Raw genomic sequence first — 27895 nt, 5'->3', positions numbered from 1 at the left:
ACATGTATTAATGCTTGAGTAATTGTACAAATACATGGACACTGACTGGATACTTAGAATTCTGCAACTTGACAGCATGGTGAATTTCTAAGTGACTGGGTTTTGGTTCAGTGATTAGATAAGGACATGCTACTGGCTGGATGATTAGAGGAGTGCAAAGAGAGCGACAGGGTGATTCCTGGACTCCATGGGTACTACCTGGGTCATTGGAGGAGTGAATCAGTACTGTGTAGGTGGTTAGGGGACTGTATGGATAGTGCACATTTGATTGTAGTCCTGCATGTCTTAATGCCTGAGTCATTGTACAAGTACATGGATAGTGGCTGGTACTTAGTGGGCTGCAAGTTGACAGGATGGTGGATTTATAAGTGCTTGGGTTTTCATGAATTGATTAGATAAAGACATGGTACTAGTTGGATGATTAGAGGAGTGCACAGAGAGTGACAGTGTGATTGCAAGACTGCATGGTTACTACCTGGGTAATTGGAGGAATGAATCAGTACTGTGTAGGGGGTTAGAGCACTGCATTTATAGTGCATATTTAATTGTATCACTGCATTAATTAATGCCTGAGTCATTGTACAAGTACATGGACAGTGACTGGATACTTAGTGTGCTGCAAGTTGACAGCATGGTGAAGTTATAAGTGCTTGGGTTTTGGCGCAGTTATTAGATAAGGACATGGTACTAGCTGGATGATTAGAGGAGTGCACAGAGAATGACAGTGTGATTGCTAGACTGCATGTGTACTACCTGGGTAATTGGAGGAATGAATCACTACTGGGTAGGGGGTTAGAGCACTGCATTTATAGTGCATATTTAATTGTATCACTGCATTAATTAATGCCTGAGTCATTGTACAAGTACATGGACAGTGACTGGATACTTAGTGTGCTGCAAGTTGACAGCATGGTGAAGTTATAAGTGCTTAGGTTTTGGCGCAGTTATTAGATAAGGACATGGTACTAGCTGGATGATTAGAGGAGTGCACAGAGAATGACAGTGTGATTGCTAGACTGCATGTGTACTACCTGGGTAATTTGAGGAGTGAATCAGTACTGTGAAGGTGGTTAGTGGACAGCATGTATAGTGCTCTTTTCATTGTAGGACTGCATGTCTTAAATTATGCCTCAGTCATTGTCCAAGTACATGGATAGTGACTGGATACTTAGAGTGCTCCAAGTTGTCAGCATGGTGAATTTATAAGTGCTTGGGTTTTGGCACAGTGATTAGGTAAGGACATGGTACTGGCTGGATGATTAGAGGAGTGCAAAGAGAGTGACAGTGTGATTCCTGGACTTCATGGGTACTACATGGGTAATTGGTGGAGTGAATCAGTACTGTGTAGGTGGTTAGGGGACTGCATGGATAGTGCACATTTGATTGTAACACTGCATGTCTTATTGCCTGAGTTATTGTACAAGTACATGGATAGTGACTGGATACTTAGAGTGCTGAAAGTTTACAGCATGGTGAATTTATAAGTGCTTGGGTTTTGGCGCAGCTATTAGATAAGGACATGGTCCTGGCTGGATGATTGGAGGAGTGCACAGAGAGTGACAGTGTGATTGCTGGACTGCATGGGTACTGCCTGGGTAACTGGAGGAGTGAATCAGCACTGTGAAGGTTGTTAGTGGACAGCATTGATAGTGCACATTTCATTGTAGCACTGCATGTCTCAATGCCTGAGTCATTGTACAAGTACATGGATAGTGACTGAGTACTTAGTGTGCTGCAAGTTGACAACTTGGTGATTTTATAATGCTTCAGTTTTGTCACAGTGATTAGATAAGGACATGCTACTGGCTGGATTATTAGAGGAGTGCACAGAGAGTGACAGTGTGATTGCTGGACTCCATGGGTACTACCTGGGTCATTGGAGGAGTGAATCAGTAGTGTGTAGGTGGTTAGGGGACTGCATGGATAGTGCACATTAGATTGTAGTACTGCATGTCTTAATGCCTGAGTCATTGTACAAGTAAATGGATAGTGACTGGATACTTAGAGTGCTGCAAGTTTTCAGCTTGGTGAATTTATAAGTGCTTGCGTTTTGGCTCAGCTATTAGATAAGGACATGCTACTGGCTGGATGAATAGAGGAGTACAAAGAGAGTAACTGTGTGATTCCTGGACTTCATAGGTACTACATGTTAATTGGATGAGTGAATCAGTACTGTGTAGGTGGTTAGGGGACTGCATGGATAGTGCACATTTGATTGTATCACTGCATGTCTTAATGCCTGAGTCATTGTACAAGTACATGGATAGTAACTGGATACTTAGAGTGCTGCAAGTGGACAGCATGGTGAATTTATAAGTGCTTGGGTTTTGGCGCAGTGATTAGATAAGGACATGGTACTGGCTGGATGATTGGAGGAGTGCACAGAGAGTGACAGTGTGATTGCTGGACTGCATGGGTACTACCTGGGTAATTGGAGGAGTGAATCAGTACTGTGAAGGTGGTTATTGGACAGCATTGATAGTGCACATTTGAATGTTGAACTGCATATCTTAATGCCTGAGTCATTGTACAAGTACATGGACAGTGACTGGATACTTGGTGTGCTGCAAGATGACAACATGTTGAATTTATAAGTGCTTGAGTTTTGGCGCAGTGATTAGATAAGGACAAAATACTGGCTCGATAATTAGAGGAGTGCACAGAGAGTGACAGAATGATTGCTGGACTGCATGGGTACTACCTGGGTAATTGGAGGGGTGAATCAGTACTGTGAACTTTGTTAGGGGACAGCATGGATAGTGCATATTTAATTGTAGCACTGCGTGTATTAATGCCTGAGTAATTGCACAAGTACATGGACAATGACTGGAGACTTAGAGTGCTGCAAGTTGACAGCATGTTGAATTTACAAATGCTTGGATTTTGGCACAGTGATTAGATAAGTACATGGTACTGGATGGATGATTGAAATAGTGCACAGAGAATGACAGTGTGATTGTGCGACTGCATGGGTACTACCTGGGTAATTGGAGGAGTTAATCAGTAATGTAAAGGTGGTTAGTGGACAGCATTGATAGTGCACATTGGATTGTAGCACTGCATGTCTTAATGCATGAGTCATTGTCCAAGTACATGGATAGTGACTGGATACTTAGAGTGGTGCAAGTTGACAGCATGGTGAATTTAGAACTGCTTCAGTTTTGGCGCTGTGATTAGATAAGGACATGCTCCTGGCTGGATTATTAGAGGAGTGCACAGAGAGTGACAGTGTGATTGCTGGACTCCATGGCTACTACCTAGGTAATTGGAGGAGTGAATCAGTACTGTGTAGGTGTTTAGATGACTGCATGGATAGTGCACATTTGATTGTAGTACTGCATGTCTTAATGCCTGAGCCATTGTACAAGTATATGGATTGTAACTGGATACTTAGAGTGATACAAGTTGACAGCATAGTAAATTTGCAAATGCTTGGGTTTTGGCGCAGTGATTAGATAAGGACATGGTACTGGCTGGATGATTGGAGGAGTGAATCAGTACTTTGTAGGTGGTTAGGGGACTGAATGGATAGTGCATGAATGCATGGGTAGTGCTTGAATACTAACTGGGTGATTACACAATATAGAATAAGTAAATCTTTTCTCATGTACTTATAAAATCACATAATCACTACCTCTGCACTCCTGTAATCAGTCAAGCACCTCTCAATTACTCAGTAGATATACATACAATTATATTAATTTCATCTGAACACATAAGTCATTCATTATATACTATCTAGTAGATAAGTACAACATGCCACAAAGTGTAATATATTGTGGTTTCTTTTTTTAGTTACATCTTGAACTTTTAATCTACAAATATGGGACATCATTAAACTATACCTCACAACAGACTTAAGAAAGAAGAGCAATTAACAACACACTTAATGATCATTTTAAAAACCACATATTTCAGCTTTCTAAAGCAGCAAGGGAACAGCCAACCAATACAAAAACTCCCCTGGTTTTGTGATGCACCTCCCTCTTGATATAATCTCCCCAAAAGTTTGAACCAGACACAGAGCCTTATGCTCACACTGTGTGCAACTCCAATGCCCCAGCCGTACCTCTAGGGGCGTTTAGAATAACCAAAAATGAACTTGTAACAACTGTAGGTTGCACCACCTTACAAAAGAGTGCATAGAGGAGTAAATATACGAATGTCCGTCAAGTGTTGAGAAAAATCAAAGCTTCTTTATTCTTCGTTACAATGTTGACAATAGTACCGCAAACAGCAAAACAGCTAACGTGTTTCGTTCTATGCCAAGAACTTCATCAGGGCGAATCGATTTGAAGTTTCCCAATTTTTGACCAAAATATGCATACGTGGTCATCTAGTGTACTCCACTGGTCATTCACCGTGGCCTACCGCTTTTCTTTAGAAATAGCTGCAGGCAAAGACTAACTAAGTCTAATTATGCCTATTGAGAGAACTACATCCGGCCCAAGTCGGACTCGGAAAGTAAAATCTATAAATGGCTGATGTGCCAGAAAATATCCGTTCTCACGCTTCACAGCCGACAGGTTATTTGGAGTACGTCAGTTTTGTTTCTAAGATTATGTGGCATCATTGAACTATATCTTTGCTTAGACTACAAAAAGAAACCTAATTAACAGCACCTTATTTCACTGTTCTATCTTTAATTATATACCATAATTTAACTTTACCTTCTTTACAAACTAATAACAGAAACTTAATTATTAACACCTTATATGATCATCTTCCAAACAGCACAGATGTGCTACATTTTACCAAACTAACTATAATTATGCAGTATCATTAAACTATACCTTTGTAGTAAGAAGAAAAAATGATGCCTAATAAACTACACCTTATATGAACATCTTTAAAAATACACATTTGTAGTGCATGTTCAACCAGCTATCAAATAATATGAAGCATTATTCTGCTATACCTTTGAACAGACTTAAAAATATATATATTAGTGTACAAACTGTTTTTTAAACAAACTTCAAGTACAATAAAAATAATCCCAATATGCATCTCTACATTTAATAATATATTTCAAACACTACGGTTTTAGAATAATGTCAAATCTATTTTAAATAAACCTCAAAAATATATTACTCACCTTTTAAACAAATCTGTTGAATGAAAAATATCACACACTCAGACAGGATTTTCTTTTACACACAGAGAATATAGATCACCACACTCTCCAAGATAAAACCAGTAATGGCAAGATTTCCCTCTATTTTGCCATACACATACACATAAGCAACAAATCACATTGCTTCCCAGAGATTTTCAAATTGAAAAACACATTTCCATTGGTCATACATAATAACACTTTTCAACTGACTTCTTCACCTTAATGCCAGTTCCCATAGCAACAGGTCATGCAACATTCAACTTAACTGTCAGGTCAAAAGTTCACCACTGAATGTTGCAAATAGGAACAGCAAGTGTGGTTGCTTTTGCAAAACATGCATGTATCCTTTCTGCTATACCTTTCAAACATTTTTACTAACCAATAAGAAACATGGGGGCATATTAACAACGAGGCGATAAAAAATTATCGCCGCTTTTGCGGCCGTTTTCGGCCAAAAAGCGGCGATAATTTTATTGCAATATCATCAAGGACACGCTAGCGCGTGTTTCCTTGATGTAGAGCCCGTTTTTTCACAGCCTCGCCTCGCATCGCTAATGAGATGCAAAAGAGGCGTGGCTGTGAAAACAACACATGTTAATATCGTGAAGGCAGCTTCGCGATATTAACAAGGAGGTGCAGCGATAAAAAAAATCGCGCTACCTCAGCCTTAACTCAGGAATTTAACACCTGTTAAATTCCTGACTAAGGCATACATTTAATAGGATATGGATTATGCTGATAGGACCACAGGGTCCTATCAGCAATGTTATCGCTGTTTTCAATGGAACATCGCTGGAAAACGAGCGATGTTCCATTGAAAACACCGCTATCGCTGAAATATTATCGCCATAGCGCTATGCGTTGTAAATATAGCGTTATCATGGCGATAATATTCAGCGATAGCTGGCGATAATTTTTCTGTCGCTATGAACGGCCAGCGATAATTATCGCTGGCCGTTGATAATATGCCCCATGCTTTTTAAACAAAGTAAAATGCACCCTATATTTGAATGTAGAATCTTCTTAAACAGCCAATCAAATCTCTACTTCCATAAGAACAGCCTCTTCTCCACCATTTTAGATATCTCTCATTGTACCAACTGCCTACCTCTGCAACAGACATCTGCTCATTACCTACAGAGATCCCTTCAAGATGCTTTCAGTTTGGATTGTTGGGCACAGCTATGTATTCTGGTGCAAAAGTAATGCTGAAAGCAGAGGTATTGACAAAGACCTAGCTTTGCAAAATACAGACATCAAATGGATTGGACAAGAGGATTAAAGTGGCACCAATTGACGCCTTTGGTTAAAACCTTTTTGCATCTCCAACCCCCTAACCTGATGATTGTGCACTGTGGTGGCAATGACCTAGGCACATTGACTGGGGTAGGTCTGGAAATGCTAATGAAGGACACCTTTGCAGAATTTATGTTGCTTTTCCCCCACACTGCCTTTGTATACTCTAACATATACCAAAGACAGACATGGAAGTGGTCCAATAAATTTTGTCCACAGATTGAGAAAGCTAGAAAAATTTTCAGTAAAGCTGTTTCTGCTTACCTCCGAGACCATAGAATGGGCTCCATATATAACAACAATCTACGTTTCCATATGGAGGGCATCTACAGGAGTGACGGAGTACACTTCATTGATGAAGAGAACAGAGTGTTTCTCAACAACCTAAAGCTCTGCATCCGCACTTACATGTAGCTGCAAGAAACTCATAATAAACACAAGGGCTCTTTTGAGAGCCACCCAATAACCCAACACATAACCTAAGTTTATATAAAATAAAATCTTAATTATTTTTGCTAGGAGTCATGCACCCAGCGTGACTTGGAGCCGCGCAGCCCTCACGTTCACACGACGGGCCGCGCTGAGCACCGCGCACCCCTTGTATTCACACCAGACACCACACTGGGAGCCGCGCACCCCTTCTGTTCACACCAGGGGGCCACGCTGAGCACCGTGCACCCCTCGTGTTCACACCAGATGCCACTTTGGGAGCTGCACACCCTCGCATTCACACTAGGGGGCCGCACTGTGTGCCACGCACCCCTCGCGTTCACATCAGGGGGCTGCGCTGGGAGCCGCACACCCCCCGCGTTCACATCAGAGGGGCGCACTGAGCGCCACGCTAGGGTTGTGACTCCAACATCCACTTTTATTAATTTACATTCGCCCCGGGGACCCCATCCCCCAGGGCATGGCCTCATAGTTAGGGACCGTGGGGTGGGGGGAGCCCCAATGCCCCATGGTCCCTACCGGCTTCCCGCCTCCCGCGGGAGCCAGCATTGCTTTTCCACACAGGGAGATGTTAACATGCAGCTCCCCGTGTTGAAAAGCAATCAGCATTGGATTTTGTTAGAGAGAGCAGGTTTCCTGCTCTTGCTTCCAAAATCCAAAGCAAGTTTGCTATGACAGGGCAGGAGCCGCATGGCTCCTGCCCTGTCATAGCAAACAGCAGTGTCCCGGGTGTGGGCTCCCCGGGACACTGCAGGAGCCGGCCCTGGGGCTGCGGTCCCCAGGGCCATCAGGGGCTTCCTCTTAACTAGTGCACAACCCTGGGGAGGTGGTGGTCCCCGGGGCTCGGGGGTCCATAACGGATCCCCAAATTTACATGATTAGTGCCCCGGGGAGTTGGTGGTCCCCCACACAGGTTAAATTAATAAAAATAGCAAGCCCTGGGGGTGGCTGTCCCTGGGTGTGCAGAAGGGCCTCGTGCCCTCCCGCAAATTATAAACATAGCGCAGGGAAGTCGCAGTCAACGCTAATATTTTTGGGCAATGCCCCGGGATATGGCCCACCCAGGGGCCTCAATTAAAACAAGCACGGGAGTCCGCGCTTAATTTTTATATTACAATTCAGCGGGATTCGCAACCCCAGCGCACATTTTGCAAATCTTTTTAAAAAAATGCTTTTTTGGGATGTGAGGGTCCTTGTGGGACCCTCTGAACAGGACTAGGGGGCGGGGTGTTTCTACCCTGCACCCTTTTCTTGTTTTACTGTTTTTTTGTGACTTGGTTCTACCGAGTCACAAGATGGCTGCCAACACTTCCTGGTTTTGAGTGTTGGCAGCCAATCACAGTGAAGCTCATGCTCGGGAGGGGTCCCGACTCCACCACGACCCTAGATTTGGACCCTTTTTAAAAAAAAAAAAAAAAAAGGAACTACTGAACGGATTTACACAGTTTGAAAAAAAGGTCTCTTTCTGAACCAAGCTCTACCTTTTTGCTAAATTTGGTGTAATTCCATTCAGCAATTCGGGCTGCAGATGTGTCTAAAGTTTCCTATGAAAAAATTACATGGGGAACACATGTTTTGGGACCCCCCTTTTTTCTCAGCCCTGGCTTGTCAAATCATCCCCAAACATTCAAGACAGGAGCTGACCGGAGCAGGCTACTAGTTTTGAAAATTTCGCGAAGATTCGTCAACTGGCGCCAAAGATATTGAGAAAACAAAAAATGCTTTTCCTCTAAAAACTAGGTCCTAACTCGCCAGTAGGTAATATATCTATATCTATATTTATATTTATATCTATATCTATATCTATATCTATATCTATATCTACATATATATATATATCCCACACTTGCAGTCTCGAAAAAATCTGTGTCAACGGAAAATAGAAACCACGCAGATCCAAAGTAAGGCACAATTGTTGTTAATTTATTTCAAAGCCGAGTCTTCACAAATCTGACGCGTTTCGGGCATCCGCCCTTGCTCACAGACAATCAGTTAAATAAAATGAGCCCATTTTATACATTGAGGCTTTCAATTGGCTGCATTTTTTTCACCATTTTTTTACACCATGTGACATTTAGAAAGTGAAGACACATTACTCAAAGTTAGATAGTCTGTTTTCCAAACAATTTCATATTAGACCACGTTGTACATACTTTATAAATAAATAACAGGTTAAAATCCAAAGCCATCAGGCGCAAGTCAAATATTCAATTCATATAAATTCTAACAAAACAATTGCGCAAAACATATGTAAATATGCATAATTGTTTAGCATAAAATACATGTAATCCATAGTCAATGTTTCAATAGTATCCAATCATGATTGACTGTGCAAATAACGCAATAAAGTGCAAATATTATAGATTAAAATTCATTATATCATTGATTTATAAAAACTAATACAAAAAACTCTATTTTGCAATGTGCAAATTACGCAAAGATATACACACAAAAAATATTGTGCAAATAATGCAATATTGTCAATAATTTAATTTTTTTGGATATAGATACCAAACCATGGAAGTCAAAATAAGATACGCCTAAAAGCATATAATGCAATTAGCATGTTTAAGTAATAATATTGTTTTGTTGAAACGCCTGAATGTTTAAATTCTAAAATGTTATCAAACATTGTGAGTGAATTCACTGTTATTGATTTTATGGTCTAAACAGATATATCACAGAGTCTATGTCAAATAAGTGAAGTGAAAAAAACACATTTATATATCCCTGAATCATGTAATTAAACACACAGGGAAAAATAAAATGTGAATATAAAGAAAAAATGGGAACAAAAGTGGAAATTCATAATATATTTACGTGGAAGCAGGCAGGGCAATACACTCTAAAGAAATCTAACCATACATAATACATAATATGATGTTAAAGAAACACATGTAAATCCTCCGTTGTATTAAGCCCATTCGGGAATCTGCTGTCTAGTTTTAAAATAAATTCCGATTCTAATTTTCTAAGCATTTTATCACGGTCACCACCTCTCTTGATTTTTGGAACCGAGGCAATTACAAAATAATTGAAGCATTGTAGATTGTTGTTGTGACAAACCTTAAAATGCCACGCCACCGGATACGATGCATCATTATTTACAATAGCACGTAAATGCTGATGAATTCTAACATGTACTGGTTGCCGGGTGCTCCCGACATAATCTGAGATCACAAGTACAAGTTAGTACATAGATAGCGAATTCAGTTTTGCAAGTAAAAGATCCACGTATGTCAAGTGGATCTGGGCTAAATGGTGTGCAATATTGGTTGGTGTTTTTACCAAATTTGCACGCTCTACATGTGGAGCAGCGCTTGAACCCCGGCCGGGATTTCAACCACTCTTCTTGTTTTCTAAGCTCAGGAAAATCATGGCAAACAAGGGTCCCCTCCGGTATGTCATTATTGGCCCATCCGATAACCTTGGTTTTAAAACCAAATCAGTTTTTAATATCGGCCATCGTTCTTGAATAATGGACCTAATTTGTCTTGCCTGTTTACTGTAGGCTATAATAAGCCTGGGGGTCTGGCTGTTATTTGCAGAATCACTATCAACAGAAATATCAGAAGTTGATAAAAATAGTGATTCACGAGTTCTGGCTTCTGTTTTAAGAACTGCATCCCTCAAGATTGATTCCCTGTAGCCCCTTTGTCTAAACCTTTCCAGAGCTTCAGTTGTACAAATTTTAAGGTCATCGGCTTTACTGCAAATCCGTTTGAGCCTCAATAATTCTCCAAACGGAATATTATCGATAACATGTCTAGGATGCGCACTGCTGGCATGAAGAGTATTATTTCCAGCAGTGCTTTTTCGATAAAGTTTAGTGGCCAAATGATTCTGATGTACAAACACTTTAACATCTAAAAATTCAGCTTCACACTCACTGATGGAAGAGGTGAATCTAAGATTTTGCTGATTAATGTTAAGGGAAGTAACAAAATTAGTCGCACTGGCAATATCACCACGCCATAAGATAAAAACATCATCAATAAATCGCATCCAAAGTACCACATGTTCATTGTATACATCATGATGTGTTAGTCTGAGGACATGCTCCTCCCACCAGCCTACATGTAAACATGCATAGCTGGGAGAGAAGCATGCCCCCATCGCCACACCACGCTTCTGAATGTAAATGTCATTACCAAATAAGAAAAAGTTGTTATTAAGACACCAACTGGTAAGTTCCATCAATAATTTGTTATGGTTATAACAATTAATAGGCCTCTTGCCTAGGAAAAATTCCAAAGCTTTAAGCCCAGATGCATGGTCAATACTTGTATAAAGCGACTCGATGTCTAAGGTGATAAACAGCATTTCATCGCTCCAACCAGCATTTTGGATTTTACCAATGAAGTCCCCAGTGTCTCTGATGTAAGTGGGAAGGCCTTTCACCAAATCCTGCAGGAAGTAATCAATATATTCAGTCACATGTTCCGCTACTCCTGCAATGGCAGAAATAATAGGCCTCCCAGGTACTGGAACGACTTGTTTATGGACCTTGGGTAAAAGATATAATTTTGGTAATAAAGGATGCTCAACATGAAGAAACTCAAATTCCTGTTTGGAAATCATGCCTTCTCTTTTCCATTTCAACAGAAGTTTTTTTAGCACTTCTCTAGCTTCATTAAAATCCTTAATGGTGCTCTTGGAATAGCATGATGGATTATTAAGTTGGTTCATTGCTTCGCTGATGTAGGCTTCTTGTGGCCAGATAACCACGTTACCTCCTTTGTCCGCAGTGGCCACAATAATCCTATGATCATCACTCAATTTTTTGGTTAACAATGCATAGTCCTTTTCATGTTGGCTTTTGTATCTTTTTTTATGCTTGATCCTATGTTATAGCTTTTTGAGATCATCTACAATTACATCTTGAAAAACATCAATAGAATCCCTAGGCATTGTGGGGATAAACTTTGATTTAGGTTTGAATGGACTCAGGTTGGCTCCCAATTGTTCAACCGAGGCCACTCTAAGCTCCTCCTGAGTGGAAGCCATATCAAGATTAATCGTATCATTAGTAGCCAGTTGATGCATTGTCAAAAAGGTTTTAGTGTCTCTCGCATGTAAATTTAAGGGGTTCATTGCAACAGCAGCGTCAATGGTTGAATCCTTTTCATTCTCATTATGGCCCTCCTTGACACAAAAGAACTTTTTTAATTTCAGTTTTCTGATGTAAAGATAAATATCAACTCTCGTTTTTGTATAGTTGAAGTCTGAAACCGGACAGTATGTTAATCCAAGACTTAAAAGTTGTTTCTCGGCTTCAGTGAGGGTGACTGTGGATAAATTTATGATTTCATTATTTGTTAATACTTTTTTCGCCAATATTGCTTTTTTTGTTTTTTGGGCGATTTTATGCTTTTTCCGACGTTCACTCCTCCTTTTGTTACATCTTGTTCTTTTTGCTGTTGAGCCTTTAGAGGTGGTTTGGTTCGTGGTCGAAGTGTTTGGAGCCTGTCCGACACTAAAAAATCCACCTCCTCTCCTAAATCTAGAACAATGGCATTGGGGTCCCATGTGCTGCAGCCATGTATATATGTAGCCAAACGGTCCAAAAAGGTTCCGGGGTTCTCTGGCGCTCAATTTAGAAGGTGCGGCACCCTTGCTGTTTCGGACCAAACCGCTAACACATGTACAATTCCTCCCGTACGAAGAAAGTAGGGTCGCACTCCAGCCAAAGGTTATGATATCCAAAAATTCAATTTATTTCCAAGCCATCACAATCCACAGTCAAAAAGACGCTACAAAAACAACCAACGTGTTTCGACGAACTCCGTCGACTTGATCACGGTTGAAATTGTTGAAAAAAACTTTACATTTTAAATTGAACTCAGACAGGACATTGTCATATTTGCGTTTCCTGTTGGGAGCGGGAATTCGTATATCAGAATTCTGGGTAATGTAGTCAAATTACTTTCTTCATGATATTTGCTTCAAACAATTAAGAAAAAATATATATAATGATAATACTTAACTGATATGCGAGCATTTTAGTTAACTTAATAAACCAAAATCTTCTACTACCACATTATTTTATCAGATAAAACTCATGCAGTAAATTCGTGGAAGCTCAAATGCAAGACATTCATTGCATATATATATGAACTTATATTGTGTGCCACAAAAGTTAATAATAATACTTGTTATAGTTCTTTGGGTCTGGCCCTCTGGTGGGCAATCCTGTAACTCTTGACCCCTTTAGGTGCACAATAATTTCTCAGTTATGTTCATGGAGTTCATGAGTTGTATCCTTGACTTCGTTAATGTTTAGTCATTTTTTGGTACTACAGATGTATGTATAATTCTTCCGACTGGTTCAGACCAAACGGTGTCATGCTTCTGAAATTGATGATGTGACGCGATTCCTTCTGTCGCAATAGTTTCTCCCTGTTTCCCCCACGTTTATCTACAGGTACAGTTTCTATTCCATAGAATTTCAGAGACTTCCAATCACTGTTGTTGTGTGTTTCCATGTGCTTAGCCACGGCATTGTTTCTGTCCTTGTTTGTTGTGGCCCTTGTGTGTTCCAAAATCCTTTTCTTTAAATCACATATGGTACTTCCCACGTATTTCAATTTGCATGGGCATTCTATTATATAGATGGTAAATTGGCTTTTACACGATATCGTTTGCTTGATTTTCCAGATTTTATTATTAGCCATTGTGATTTCACTTATCGGTTTCGCAATTTGGCACACCTTACAGTTTTGACATTTGATGAAACCGGTTTTCTTTAACCAAGTCTCTTGTGCTCTGCTGGGTTTAAAGTGGCTATGCACCAACCGGTCTCATAAGTTTTCTGCTCTCCTGTACGTTATAGTGGGTTGAGCCCCCATTACTTTTCCCATGGTTCCATCTAATTGTAATATTCTCCAATTCTTTTTGATGATATTTGTGATCTCCCTTGATTCCTGGGTGTAATCCAGAATCAGTCTGATTGGCTCCTCAAGTGATTTTGTTTCTTTTACCGTGGATAGGCATTCCGCAAGTGATTTCTGATTCGCTCTGTTCCAGCACTGTTCTACTGTGTGCTTGTTGTACTTTCTCTTGATAAATCTTTTGATTGATGCTGCGCTTTGTTTTTTCCATTCCTCATCCTCGCTGCATATTCTTCGAAGACGGAGAAATTCTCCATAGGGTATGCTTGATACCAATGAGGGCTGGTGGAAGCTGGTAGCTTCAAGGGTGGCGTTTGTTGCTGTGCTTTTTCTGTATAAGGTCGATTCTAGGCAATTGTTTTTCACATATATTGTGGTGTCCAAAAAATTGATTTTTTCTTTGTTGATTTCATATGTGAATTTTATGTTAGGAACACTGTTATTAAGGATCTCAAAATATTCCCTCAAATCTTCCTCATTACCATTCCAGATAATTAACAAATCATCAATGAAACGTGTCCATTTAATTACTTTTTTTTGTATATTGAGTGTGTTTTTTACTCCAGGCCACCTCTTGTTCCCACCAGCCCATTACTAGGCAAGCATAGCTTGGGCTAAATGAAAAACCCATTGCTGTCCCATTCTTTTGTCGATAAAGATCTTCTCCAAATAATATATATATATTTATATCCACAAACCACGATAACTCCTTCTGAAGTGCTGGGACCCTTAGGAGGGTGGCGTACACACCGGCGGTGCGTGCCGGCAAACGTAATCCAAAGCAACAAAAATTAATATCGTACGCTCTTAGGATAAGAGGCAGGACAATAGTTTGATTAATCCAAGTTTAATCCACAACATGTTTCGACTGCTGACAGTCTTGATCACGTGAAATGAACACACCAAAGTAAGTAGCTAATAAAGTTGTGCACGAGTACAAAACATAGACATAGACAGAGGAGAAGTCAGTATCATTGGCGGCCATGTTGTAATGATCAAAGGGACAATAATAAATGCATACACGGATAATGTGCTCAGCTATTGTCCACATAATGAAAAATCAGTAAAACAATATTAGACATAATAGTACAAGCCCCAAATGCGCCATCATAAAGCAAAGGGCACACGACTGAATCATGTCAACAATAGTAAAAGGACGAATTCATACCAAAAATGGCCATGAAAAGTGAACTTGTCTATGCTGAATACTAGGTTGTACAAAAAAATATATATATCTAAATATGTATATGCAATTCCAATACGGAAATATACTGAAGATATCCTAGTTCTACTGGTAATATCGGTACAGTATTGCAGAATACCAGAATCAATCTATCTCGTACATAGAGCACACCGGGTCAAAAAGTTATTCTCAGTCTCCCACATAGTGTGTACATGAGAAACAACAAAAGATGTAAAAATACAGATGCCCAGATGCGTAAAGTAAAGCGTACTAAAACAACCCCGCTGTCAACTGTAACACGAATGTGCTAAGTCCTCAATACAGAACTAAATGCTGGGGGCTGACCAATGTCTCAAAGGGCTGAAATAAGATACTTCTCTCATGTAACAGTGACAGTACTATCTACTAGATAAGACATGATAACCTGGAGTGTCTGCACACGGCTGTAAAACAACAGCTAATATATCAACAACTGTGATGCCACGAGGATATGAAATCCTATGTCAAATACATGGGCACAGTGTAACTCGACAGGTTGCATAAAAAACATGTACTTTTGGACTCTAATGGCCAGTGCCCTTACCCATTTCCCCCGTGTAAGACGTATCATAGATAAAACTACGTGTAACATTCATAACATATATACAGCCCTATTTGATATCGCAGGCCACACACAGTACAATAGATAAAATCAGAATGTCTTGTGTATGCAATATTCAAATGCTACCAAAAAAGCTACTTAAGTGAAATTCCAAAGATGCAGGGTGAGGTGCCGGATAAGCAAACAGTGAAAAGGGTAGGTTGCCCGTGTAGGTGAGTACCAGTGAAAGGGCCCCTTCCTTTTCATCTGCAAAAGATAAAAAGACAGAAAAATAAAAAGATTAAAAACAAGTGTTAACAGCGTATAACACAGTGTCTAACAGAACTCACGGAGTGAGTTTAAACATAATCTCTGAAACCCCACAGACGGGGGAGTAAGCGGAAAACTAAGTTAAACAAAAAATATATTATAAAATACTGTAATCAATATAAAAATTCAGTAGCCTAAAAATATTAAACATTCTTTTAACATTCTTTTAACAGGAGAAAACAGAAAAGCAAACAGAGTACTAAGCAATTAGCATCTTCCTCTCAAATGTATTGCTAGTTCTTCGTCCATGTTCAGCCCACCTGGGTGTTCAGTTTGGAACTCAAAAATGTATTTCGATTCCCGCTGCCTTAGAGTGAGCACCCTGTCTCCTCCCCTCGGATTCTTAGGAATATGTTCAAGGATCATATAGCTTAATTCTGCTATGTTGGAAAAATGCTTGTCATGAAAATGGCGGGCCACTGGATATTTGGGATCATTGTTGTTAATCGCCCTCAGATGTTCCAGAATCCTTTTCTTTGCCGCACATGTAGTGCTCCCAATGTACCAAAGTTTGCAACTGCATTCAATAGCATATATCACAAAGGTAGTACTGCATGTGAGGAATTGGGTAATTTTTCTTGTAACTCCCCCATATTCAATACTTCCTCTGAATTTGCTGTGCCTGCATGCTTTACAGTGGCCACATGGAAAAAGGCCCATGAGGCCAAGACTTGCAGTATTAGGGTAGTTAGTGATATCATTTTTAACTACCAAATCTCTGAGGTTCCTATCCCGCCGGTATGTTACATTGGGTCTCTCTGTCACACTGTTGCCTAAGGTACCATCACTTTTAAGAATGTCCCAGTACCTAGCTAGGATGTGTTTGATGTTTTGTGAATCAGAGTTGTATGTTAGAATTAACTGTGTGTTATCCATTCCAGCTTCAGGCTCTGTAACAATTTTGTCTTGTAAGGTCTGGGTTCTCTCAACTCCCGCTGCCCTATCCTTGGCTTTCTTCAAGACCCAATTCGGATAACCTCTTGTTTTGAATCTACCAATGATAATCTCACTTTCTTTCACATAGGCAGCAGCGTTGTTGCAGTTCCTTTTGGCCCTCAGCAGTTCTCCGTACGCTATACTCCATTTGAGTGTCTCTGGGTGGCTGCTGAGGGCATGTAGGACACTGTCACCTGCAGTTGCCTTACAAAAAAGAGAAGTACATACTTTCCCTTCATTAATGGTAAAGCAAACGTCAAGATATTCTGCTTTGGTGGATTCAATACTACCCGAGAGGAAAATTTTGTACTTATTGGTATTCAACTTTTTGATGAAGTCTTCAGCCTCATCTCTAGATCCCCTCCAGATGATAAACAGGTTGTCAATGTAGCGTAGCCACATGATGACTTTCTGGAGGTCATTCTCAAGAGTCCTGCTAGCAAAGATCGCCTCCTCCCAGTAGCCCATAAAGAGATTGGCAAAACTGGGAGCAAAGCAAGAACCCATCGCAGTACTTGTAGTCTGCCTATAGAGGGCACCATTGAAGGCAAAGATATTATTCTTGAGGCAGAATTCGGTCATTTCCATGATCATTTTGCTAGGTTCAAGGTACCTTAGAGATCTTTTCTGTAAAAAATGATCACAAGCATCAAGTCCTTGCTGATGGTCAATGATAGTATAGAGGGACTGGACATCTAGAACAATCATCAAATAATCATAATTCCAGGTTATGTTTTCAATGCGACACAAGAAATCTTTCGTGTCCCTTATAAACTAGGTAATTGCATTACAAAATTCCTTTAAAAAATTATCGACATAGTTGGAAATATGTTCAGTGACACTGCCTATTGAGGACACTATAGGGCGCCCTGGTGGTCTAACCGCATCTTTATGGAGTTTGAATAGGAGGTATAGTATAGGATGTATGGGATGATCATTCTTCAGATAGCAAAACTCCTCCCACAACAAGAGACCCTTATCTCTCCATGTTGTTAATTTGTCCCAAATTTCAATGATACTGTCATTGTAAATAGTGTGGGTAACATGTATATAAAATCTGTTGTCCTCAAGTTGTCTAGAGGCCTCACTAATATAGTCATCCCTATTGAGGATAACTCAATTGCCACCCTTATCCGCAGGACAGATGACAATTTCAGGGTCCTCAGTAAGGTCCTTCAGAACCTGTCTCTGTGCATAAGAAAGATTGTTGTTAGTGTATCTACGCTGTTTAGTTGCTTTGAGTTTCAAGTCTCTGAGTGCTTTCACAGTACAGTCCTGAAATGTGTTGACATTGTCATGTGGGAGTAGAGGTACACAAGTGCATCTAACCTTAAACTCAGTACGTGCCGCCACGTCATGTTCTAAATTCATGCCTTCAAGTGTTTGTGTGTCATTAACCAAACTACTGCTTTCTCCTATGTTCTGTTCCAATTGAGCTAGAGTAATGAGAGTGTCAACATCACTAATCTGGAGATGGCTATCTTTATCCCTGTCTCTGACGTCTATAGCATGATGAAGTCCTAATCTTTTTAAAGTATGCCATTTCCTAAGTTTGAGCTTTCTCACAAACTTAAAAACATCAATCAGAGTATTGGTATAATTAAAAGAAGAGGAGGGGCAAAAAGAGAGTCCCAAACACAGAGTCTGTTTCTCTACATCAGACATCAGTCTGCAGGAGAGATTGACAATAGTTCTATTTACCATCTCAGTATCCATTAATAGTTCTTGTTGGAGCGTGTCCTGCGATTTCCCATGGCGCCCCTTCCTCTGCCTGTGATGTCATCAGTGATGTCACTGACCATGTAATGAATGATGTAATATGTGACATCATCAGCAGTGCATTGCAGGCTCGTGAGTTATAGTTAGCAGAACTAACTATAACGGAGGAATTTTATGGTTTTGTACGAGTGAAATGGCCAGCTAACTATAACACCCCTGACACCTATGTTTTTTTCTGTGAATTTCTAAGGTTTTTTAAATGCTAATTTCTAACTATAATGTCTCTGAAAGTTTTTTTCAGTGACATTCAAAGGTTTTTTAAATGCTAATTTTTAAGAGTGATAGTAGTTATACCTATTTTTTTGTACTGATTTTCTACAGTTTTTTAACTGTTTATTTATAAATATTGTATTCATTAAATAACATTATATATTTTTCTGAAAATTGCAACAACAAAAAATTTAAACTGAAATATTGATTAATTTTCTTGTTTTCATTTTTTATCTTAATACATTTATATTATTTTCTTTTAAAAAAAAGCAATTTTTTTTTCGGAGTCGCACACTCAAAACATACACATTATGGTGGGAGCGCGCATTCTAGCCGCCATTTTAGAAAAGTTGTGAAGGATCCGCGTACGGTGTTTGTTTTTAAGTTACATCATATACATGTAATATTACGTGATGTGCGCTATTGGTATGCGACCAGTCCGCGACTCCTGCTCCCGCGCATTCGCAACACATGCGCATTACAGTACGAGATGCGCAGTTGCGGGTCCCGCATGGCGTCATATATGTGATGGGGCGCGCAGGGTGCGCGACTCCCGCAAAAAACATGTATGTTCCAAAATGATATGTATGTGTCTTTAATATACATATTAGGGCAAGAGATTATCTAAGATATTCATAAAAATAACATATTTGTACCTACAATAAACTATTATTTTTAAATATATTTTCGCGAAGTCAGGTGCGTTCATCGTGAGAGCAGAGAACCAGGTCAGCAGAGCTGCTGTAGAGCCAGAGAACCAGGTCAGCAGAGCTGCTCTAGAGCCTAAGAAGCAGGTAAGCAGAGCTGCTCTAGAACCAGAGACCCAGGTCAGCAGAGCTGCTCTAGAGCCAGAGACCCAGATCAGCAGAGCTGCACTAGAGGCCGAGAACCAGGTCAGCAGAGCTGCTGTAGAGCCAGAGAAACCAGGTCAGCAGAGCTGCTTTAGAGGGAGGAACCAGGTCAGCAGAACTGCTTTAGAGCCAGATAACCAGGTCAGTAGAGCTGCTCTAGAGCCAGAGAGCCAGGTCAGCAGAGCTGCTTTAGAGCCATAGAACAAGGTCAGCAGAGCTGCTCTAGAGCCAGAGAACCAGGTCAGCAGAGCTGCTCTAGAGGCAGAGAACCAGGTCAGCAGATCTGCTCTAGAGCCAGAGAAACTAGGTCAGCAGAGCTTCTTTAGAGGGAGAGAAACAGGTCAGCAGAGCTGCTTTAGAGCCAGTGAACCAGGTTAGCAGAGATGCTCTTTAGTCAGAGAAACCAGGTCAGCAGAGCTTCTTTAGAGGGAGAGAAACAGGTCAGCAGAGCTGCTTTAGAGCCAGTGAACCAGGTTAGCAGAGATGCTCTTTAGCCAGAGAACCAGGTCAGCAGAGCTGCTTTAGAGCCACAGAACCTCTTCAGCAGAGCTGTTTAGAGGGAGACAACCAGGTCAGCAGAGCTGCTTTAGAGCCAGAGAACCAGGTCAGCAGAGTTGCTTTAGAGCCAGAGAACCAGGTCAGCAGAGTTGCTTTAGAGCCAAAGAACCAAAGCAATAGAACCAGGTCAGCAGAGCTGCTTTAGAGCCAGAGAACCAGGTCAGCAGAGCTGCTCTAGAGGCAGAGAACCAGGTCAGCAGAGCTGCTTTAGAGGGAGAGAATCAGGTCAGCAGAGCTGCTTTAGAGCCAGAGAACCAGGTCAGCAGAGCTGCTCTAGAGCCAGAGAAACCAGGTCAGCAGAACTTCTTTAGATGGAGAGAAACAGATCAGAAGAGCTTCTTTGGAGCCAGAGAACCAGGTCAGCAGAGCTGCTCTTGAGCCCGAGAACCAGGTCAGCAGAGCTGCTTTAGAGCCATAGAACCTGTTCAGCAGAGCTGCTTTAGAGCCATAGAACCTGTTCAGCAGAGCTGCTCTAGAGGCAGAGAACCAGGTCAGCGGAGCTGCTCTAGAGCCAGAGAACCAGGTCAGCAGAGCTGCTTTAGAGGGAGAGAACCAGGTCAGCAGAGCTGCTTTAGAGCCAAGGGACAAGGTCAGCAGAGATCCTCTAGAGCCAGAGAACCAGGTCAGCAGACCTCCTTTAGAGCCATAGAAACGGGTCAGCAGAGCTACTTTAGAGCCAGAGAACCAGGTCAGCACAGCTGTTGTAGAGCCAGAGAACCAGGTTAGCAGAACTGGTCTACCGCCAAAGAACTAGGTCAGCAGAGCTGCTCTAGAGCCAGAGAAACAGGACAGCAGAGCTGCTATAGAGCCAGAGAACCAGGTCAGCAGAGCTGCTTGAGAGCCAGAGAAGCAGGACAGCAGAGCTGCTGTAGAGCCATAGAAGCCAGTTCAACAGAGCTGCTTTAGAGGGAGAGAACCAGGTCAGCAGAGCTGCTCTAGAGCCAGAGAACCAGGTCAGCAGAGCTGCTCTAGAGCCTAAGAACCAGGTCAGCAGAGCTGCTCTAGAGCCAGAGAACCAGGTCAGCAGAGCTGCTGTAGGGCCAGAGAAACCAGGTCAACAGAGCTGCTTTAGAGGGAGAGAACCAGGCCAGCAGAGCTTCTTTATAGGCAGAGAACCAGGCCAGCAGAGCTGCTTTAGAGCCAAAGAACCAGGTCAGCAGAGCTGCTTTAGAGCCAGAGAACCAGGTCAGCAGAGCTGCTTTAGAGCCAGAAAACCAGGTCAGCAGAGCTGCTCTAGAGCCATAGAACCTGATCAGAAGAGCTGCTGTAGAAGCAGAGAAGCAGGTCAGTAGAGCTGATTTAGAGTGAGAGAACCAGGTCAGCAGATATGCTTTAGAGCCAGAGAACCAGGTCAGCAGAGCTGCTCTAGAGCCAGAGAACCAGGTCAGCAGAGCTGGTCTACGGCCTAAGAACTAGGTCAGCCGAGCTGCTCCAGAGCCAGAGAAGCAGGTCAGCAGAGCTGCTGTAGAGCCAGAGAAACCAGGTAAACAGCGCTGCTTTAGAGGGAGAGAACCAGGACAGCAGAGCTGCTTTAGAGGCAGAGAACCAAGCCAGCAGAGCTGCTTTAGAGCCAAAGAACCAGGTCAGCAGAGCTGCTTTAGAGCCAGATAACCAGGTCAGCAGAGCTGCTTTAGAACCAGTGAACCAGGTCAGTAGAGCTTCTCTAGAGCCATAGAACCTGGTGAGAAGAGCTGCTCTAGAGGCAGAGAACCAGGTCAGTAGAGCTGATTTAGAGTGAGAGAACCAGGTCAGTAGAGCTGCTTTAGAGCCAGAGAACCAGGTCAGCAGAGCTGCTCTAGAGCCAGAGAACCAGGTCAGCAGAGCTGCTTTAGAGCCATAGAACCAGGTCAGCAGAGCTGCTTTAGAGCCAGAGAACCAGGTCAGCAGAACTGCTCTAGAGCCTAAGAACTGGGTCAGCAGAGCTGCTCTAGAGACAGAGAACTAGGTCAGCAAAGCTGCTGTAGAGCCAAGGAAACCAGGTCAGTAGAGCTGCTTTAGAGCGAGAGAACCAGGTCAGCAGAGCTGCTTTAGACCCAGAGAACCGGGTCAGCAGTGCTGCTCTAGAGCCAGAGAACCAGGTCAGCAGAGCTGCTGTAGAGCCAGAGAACCAGGTCAGCAGAGCTGCTCTAGACCCATAGAACCAAGTCAGCAGAGCTGCTTTAGGGCCATAGAACCAGGTCAGCAGAGCTTCTTTAGAGCCAGAGAACCAGGTAAGCAGAGCTGCTCTAGAGCCTAAGAACCAGGTCAGCAGAGCTGCTTTAGAGCCATAGAACCTCTTCAGCAGAGCTGTTTAGAGGGAGACAACCAGGTCAGCAGAGCTGCTTTAGAGCCAGAGAACCAGGTCAGCAGAGTTGCTTTAGAGCCAGAGAACCAGGTCAGCAGAGTTGCTTTAGAGCCAAAGAACCAAAGCAATAGAACCAGGTCAGCAGAGCTGCTTTAGAGCCAGAGAACCAGGTCAGCAGAGCTGCTCCAGAGCCAGAGAACCAGGTCAGCAGAGCTGCTGTAGAGCCAGAGAAACTAGGTCAACAGAGCTTCTTTAGAGGGAGAGAACCAGGTCAGAAGAGCTGCATTAGAGCCAGAGAACCAGGTCAGCAGAGCTGCTTTAGAGCCAGAGAACCAGGTCAGCAGAGCTGCTGTAGAGCCAGAGAAACCAGGTCAACAGAGCTGCTTTAGAGGGAGAGAACCAGGTCAGCAGAGCTGCTTTAGAGGCAGAGAACCAGGCCAGCAGAGCTGCTTTAGAGCCAAAGAACCAGGTCAGCAGAGCTGCTTTAGAGCCAGAGAACCAGGTCAGCAGAGCTGCTCTAAAACAATAGAACCAAGTCAGCAGACCTGCTTTAGGGCCATGGAACCAGGGCAGCAGAGCTGCTTTAGAGCCAGAGCACCAGGTCAGCAGAGCTGCTCTAGAGCCTAAGAACCAGGTCAGCAGAGCTGCTCTAGAGCCAGAGAACCAGGTCAGCAGAGCTGCTGTAGGGCCAGAGAAACCAGGTCAACAGAGCTGCTTTAGAGGGAGAGAACCAGGTCAGCAGAGCTTCTTTATAGGCAGAGAACCAGGCCAGCAGAGCTGCTTTAGAGCCAAAGAACCAGGTCAGCAGAGCTGCTTTAGAGCCAGAGAACCAGGTCAGCAGAGCTGCTTTAGAGCCAGAAAACCAGGTCAGCAGAGCTGCTCTAGAGCCATAGAACCTGGTCAGAAGAGCTGCTGTAGAAGCAGAGAAGCAGGTCAGTAGAGCTGATTTAGAGTGAGAGAACCAGGTCAGCAGATATGCTTTAGAGCCAGAGAACCAGGTCAGCAGAGCTGCTCTAGAGCCAGAGAACCAGGTCAGCAGAGCTGGTCTACGGCCTAAGAACTAGGTCAGCCGAGCTGCTCCAGAGCCAGAGAAGCAGGTCAGCAGAGCTGCTGTAGAGCCAGAGAAACCAGGTAAACAGCGCTGCTTTAGAGGGAGAGAACCAGGACAGCAGAGCTGCTTTAGAGGCAGAGAACCAAGCCAGCAGTGCTGCTTTAGAGCCAAACAACCAGGTCAGCAGAGCTGCTTTAGAGCCAGAGAACCAGGTCAGCAGAGCTGCTTTAGAACCAGTGAACCAGGTCAGTAGAGCTTCTCTAGAGCCATAGAACCTGGTGAGAAGAGCTGCTCTAGAGGCAGAGAACCAGGTCAGTAGAGCTGATTTAGAGTGAGAGAACCAGGTCAGTAGAGCTGCTTTAGAGCCAGAGAACCAGGTCAGCAGAGCTGCTCTAGAGCCAGAGAACCAGGTCAGCAGAGCTGCTTTAGAGCCATAGAACCAGGTCAGCAGAGCTGCTTTAGAGCCAGAGAACCAGGTCAGCAGAACTGCTCTAGAGCCTAAGAACTGGGTCAGCAGAGCTGCTCTAGAGACAGAGAACTAGGTCAGCAAAGCTGCTGTAGAGCCAAGGAAACCAGGTCAGTAGAGCTGCTTTAGAGCGAGAGAACCAGGTCAGCAGAGCTGCTTTAGACCCAGAGAACCGGGTCAGCAGTGCTGCTCTAGAGCCAGAGAACCAGGTCAGCAGAGCTGCTGTAGAGCCAGAGAACCAGGTCAGCAGAGCTGCTCTAGAGCCATAGAACCAAGTCAGCAGAGCTGCTTTAGGGCCATAGAACCAGGTCAGCAGAGCTTCTTTAGAGCCAGAGAACCAGCTAAGCAGAGCTGCTCTAGAGCCTAAGAACCAGGTCAGCAGAGCTGCTTTAGAGCCATAGAACCTCTTCAGCAGAGCTGTTTAGAGGGAGACAACCAGGTCAGCAGAGCTGCTTTAGAGCCAGAGAACCAGGTCAGCAGAGTTGCTTTAGAGCCAGAGAACCAGGTCAGCAGAGTTGCTTTAGAGCCAAAGAACCAAAGCAATAGAACCAGGTCAGCAGAGCTGCTTTAGAGCCAGAGAACCAGGTCAGCAGAGCTGCTCTAGAGGCAGAGAACCAGGTCAGCAGAGCTGCTTTAGAGGGAGAGAATCAGGTCAGCAGAGCTGCTTTAGAGCCAGAGAACCAGGTCAGCAGAGCTGCTCTAGAGCCAGAGAAACCAGGTCAGCAGAACCTCTTTAGATGGAGAGAAACAGATCAGCAGAGCTTCTTTGGAGCCAGAGAACCAGGTCAGCAGAGCTGCTCTTGAGCCCGAGAACCAGGTCAGCAGAGCTGCTTTAGAGCCATAGAACCTGTTCATCAGAGCTGCTTTAGAGCCATAGAACCTGTTCAGCAGAGCTGCTCTAGAGGCAGAGAACCAGGTCAGTAGAGCTGATATAGAGGGAGAGAACTAGGTCAGCAGAGCTGCTTTAGAGCAAGAGAACCAGGTCAGTAGAGCTGCTCTAGAGCCAGAGAACCGGGTCAGCAGAGCTGCTGTAGAGCCAGAGAAACCAGCTCAGTAGAGCTGCTTTAGAGCAAGAGAACTAGGTCAGCAGAGCTGCTTTAGAGGGAGAGAACGAGGTCAGCAGAGCTGCTTTAGAGCCAAGGGACCAGGTCTGCAGAGATGCTCTAGAGCCAGAGAACCAGGTCAGCAGAACTTCTTTAGAGCCATAGAACCGGGTCAGCAGAGCTGCTCTAGAGCCAGAGAACCAGGTCAGCAGAGCTGTTGTAGAGCCAGGAAACCAGGCAGCAGAGCTGCTCTACGGCCTAAGAACTAGATCAGCAGAGCTGCTCTAGAGCCAGAGAAGCAGGACAGCAGAGCTGCTGTAGAGCCATAGAAACCAGGTCAACAGAGCTGCTTTAGAGGTAGAGAACCAGGTCAGCAGAGCTGCTTTAGAGGCAGAGAACCAGGCCAGCAGAGCTGCTTTAGAGCCAAAGAACCATGTCAGCAGAGCGGCTTTAGAGCTAGAGAACCAGGTCAGCAGAGCTGCTTTAGAGCCAGAGAACCAGGTCAGCAGAGCTGCTGTAGAAGCAGAGAAGCAGGTCAGCAGAGCTACTTTAGAGGGAGAAAACAACGTCAGCAGAGCTGTTGTAGACCCAGAGAACCGGGTCAGCAGAGCGGCTCGAGAGCCAGAGAACCAGGTCAGCAGAGCTGCATGAGAGCCAGAGAAACCAGGTCAACAGAGCTGCTTTAGAGGGAGAGAACCAGGTCAGCAGAGCTGCTTTAGAGCCAGAGAACCAAGTCAGCAGAGCTGCTTTAGAGCCATAGAACCTTTTCAGCAGAGCTGCTCTAGAGGCAGAGAACCAGGTCAGTAGAGCTGATTTAGAGGGAGACAACTAGATCAGCAGAGCTGCTTTAGAGCCAGAGAACCAGGTCAGCGGAGCTGCTCTAGAGCCAGAGAACCAGGTCAGCAGAGCTGCTTTAGAGGGAGAGAACCAGGTCAGCAGAGCTGCTTTAGAGCCAAGGGACAAGGTCAGCAGAGATCCTCTAGAGCCAGAGAACCAGGTCAGCAGACCTCCTTTAGAGCCATAGAAACGGGTCAGCAGAGCTACTTTAGAGCCAGAGAACCAGGTCAGCACAGCTGTTGTAGAGCCAGAGAACCAGGTTAGCAGAACTGGTCTACCGCCAAAGAACTAGGTCAGCAGAGCTGCTCTAGAGCCAGAGAAACAGGACAGCAGAGCTGCTATAGAGCCAGAGAACCAGGTCAGCAGAGCTGCTTGAGAGCCAGAGAAGCAGGACAGCAGAGCTGCTGTAGAGCCATAGAAACCAGTTCAACAGAGCTGCTTTAGAGGGAGAGAACCAGGTCAGTAGAGCTGCTTTAGAGCCAGAGAACCAGGTCAGCAGAGCTGCTCTAGAGCCAGAGAACCAGGTCAGCAGAGCTGCTTTAGAGCCATAGAACCAGGTCAGCAGAGCTGCTTTAGAGCCAGAGAACCAGGTCAGCAGAACTGCTCTAGAGCCTAAGAACTGGGTCAGCAGAGCTGCTCTAGAGACAGAGAACTAGGTCAGCAAAGCTGCTGTAGAGCCAAGGAAACCAGGTCAGTAGAGCTGCTTTAGAGCGAGAGAACCAGGTCAGCAGAGCTGCTTTAGACCCAGAGAACCGGGTCAGCAGTGCTGCTCTAGAGCCAGAGAACCAGGTCAGCAGAGCTGCTGTAGAGCCAGAGAACCAGGTCAGCAGAGCTGCTCTAGAGCCATAGAACCAAGTCAGCAGAGCTGCTTTAGGGCCATAGAACCAGGTCAGCAGAGCTTCTTTAGAGCCAGAGAACCAGCTAAGCAGAGCTGCTCTAGAGCCTAAGAACCAGGTCAGCAGAGCTGCTTTAGAGCCATAGAACCTCTTCAGCAGAGCTGTTTAGAGGGAGACAACCAGGTCAGCAGAGCTGCTTTAGAGCCAGAGAACCAGGTCAGCAGAGTTGCTTTAGAGCCAGAGAACCAGGTCAGCAGAGTTGCTTTAGAGCCAAAGAACCAAAGCAATAGAACCAGGTCAGCAGAGCTGCTTTAGAGCCAGAGAACCAGGTCAGCAGAGCTGCTCTAGAGGCAGAGAACCAGGTCAGCAGAGCTGCTTTAGAGGGAGAGAATCAGGTCAGCAGAGCTGCTTTAGAGCCAGAGAACCAGGTCAGCAGAGCTGCTCTAGAGCCAGAGAAATCAGGTCAGCAGAACCTCTTTAGATGGAGAGAAACAGATCAGCAGAGCTTCTTTGGAGCCAGAGAACCAGGTCAGCAGAGCTGCTCTTGAGCCCGAGAACCAGGTCAGCAGAGCTGCTTTAGAGCCATAGAACCTGTTCATCAGAGCTGCTTTAGAGCCATAGAACCTGTTCAGCAGAGCTGCTCTAGAGGCAGAGAACCAGGTCAGTAGAGCTGATATAGAGGGAGAGAACTAGGTCAGCAGAGCTGCTTTAGAGCAAGAGAACCAGGTCAGTAGAGCTGCTCTAGAGCCAGAGAACCGGGTCAGCAGAGCTGCTGTAGAGCCAGAGAAACCAGCTCAGTAGAGCTGCTTTAGAGCAAGAGAACTAGGTCAGCAGAGCTGCTTTAGAGGGAGAGAACGAGGTCAGCAGAGCTGCTTTAGAGCCAAGGGACCAGGTCTGCAGAGATGCTCTAGAGCCAGAGAACCAGGTCAGCAGAACTTCTTTAGAGCCATAGAACCGGGTCAGCAGAGCTGCTCTAGAGCCAGAGAACCAGGTCAGCAGAGCTGTTGTAGAGCCAGGAAACCAGGCAGCAGAGCTGCTCTACGGCCTAAGAACTAGATCAGCAGAGCTGCTCTAGAGCCAGAGAAGCAGGACAGCAGAGCTGCTGTAGAGCCATAGAAACCAGGTCAACAGAGCTGCTTTAGAGGTAGAGAACCAGGTCAGCAGAGCTGCTTTAGAGGCAGAGAACCAGGCCAGCAGAG

The sequence above is a fragment of the Triturus cristatus genome, chromosome 2_1, assembly GCF_964204655.1.
Source record: "Triturus cristatus chromosome 2_1, aTriCri1.1, whole genome shotgun sequence".
Classification (NCBI taxonomy): Eukaryota; Metazoa; Chordata; class Amphibia; order Caudata; family Salamandridae; genus Triturus; species Triturus cristatus.
Note: the sequence above shows the minus strand (reverse complement) of the source record.